We start from the raw sequence: 1,092 nt of genomic DNA on the forward strand, positions 1-1,092 counted from the left end.
CAGCACCCTGGACAGCGCCCTGCGGCGAGGCTGCTGGGTACCCCTTCTCGGCCCTTCTCTGTGGGTCCGGCCCCCCACTCGCCCACAGGTCAGCCTGCAGTCCGCAAAGCTGTCCGCTGCCCCACCAGCCGGTTGGGGGACGCCCAGCCAGTTTGGTACAGCAGCGGCCACGCGGCGGGGAGGCGGCCCCGGGGGAGCGCGGGGCGAGGCGGGCAGCGGGCACCNGAGGGTCACATGAGCTCCGACCGTCCCGCGGGTAGGAAACCGCAGCCGGAGCCAACTGAAATTAAAATGAGCCCAGGGCTCCCGGATGGCCTCGTCTTCTCTGGGCCTCAGTTTACCCATCCGAATCCGCGCACGGAAGAACCCAATGATCCCTAACTTGGCGAGCCGCTGGAACATTCTATGAGGTCGTTAGAGCGAGGGCCGGCCGTCCAGGGACTGGCCAGTCCCCAGCGGCTAGGGCGCCAGCAAGCTGACACTTTACTCTGGGCCTCGGTTTCCCCTTCCTGCTCGGCCCCTCAGTACGTAGAGCTCCTCGTGGCGAGAATCCCTCCCCTTGTTTCGAAACCTACGTGGGAGCTTCAAAGAGGCCCAGGCCGCAGCGGTCCCGCCGCCGCTGGGGCCCCCGCCCCGGCCCAGGGCGGGGCTCAGAGGAGGGGCTGAGCGCGAACGAAGGAAGGAGTTCAGGGCCGCGAGGGTTCGATGGCGCCCACGCACACCCCTGCGGGTGCCCGGGTGCGCCCCCCGCCCGCGACCCAGCCGCAGATGCGAAGGCCGCGAGCAGCTCCTCGGGGGCTCTGCAGACCCCCTCTCGCCCCTACCCTGCGAAGAACAAAGACTGGAGGTGGGGCCCGCAGGCAGCCAGACTCCTGGGGGAGGGGCGGGGCGGGCGACNCGGCTCTCCTACGCGCAGGGCCAGCGAGCATGGGGCCGCCCCAGAGGGCGGGGGTTTCGGCGGAGCTGCGCAAGGTAGGCGCTGGGGACCGAGGGCTGAGGGGCCGGAGCGGGACCTGGGCGGCCACCCGCCTGACCTTGGCCTGGGCGCCCGTCCGCAGAGCCTGAAGCCGCTGCTGGAGAGGCCCCGCCGCG

This window comes from Crocuta crocuta, unplaced genomic scaffold (genome assembly GCF_008692635.1).
Source record: "Crocuta crocuta isolate KB4526 unplaced genomic scaffold, BGI_CrCroc_1.0 scaffold13, whole genome shotgun sequence".
NCBI lineage: Eukaryota > Metazoa > Chordata > Mammalia > Carnivora > Hyaenidae > Crocuta > Crocuta crocuta.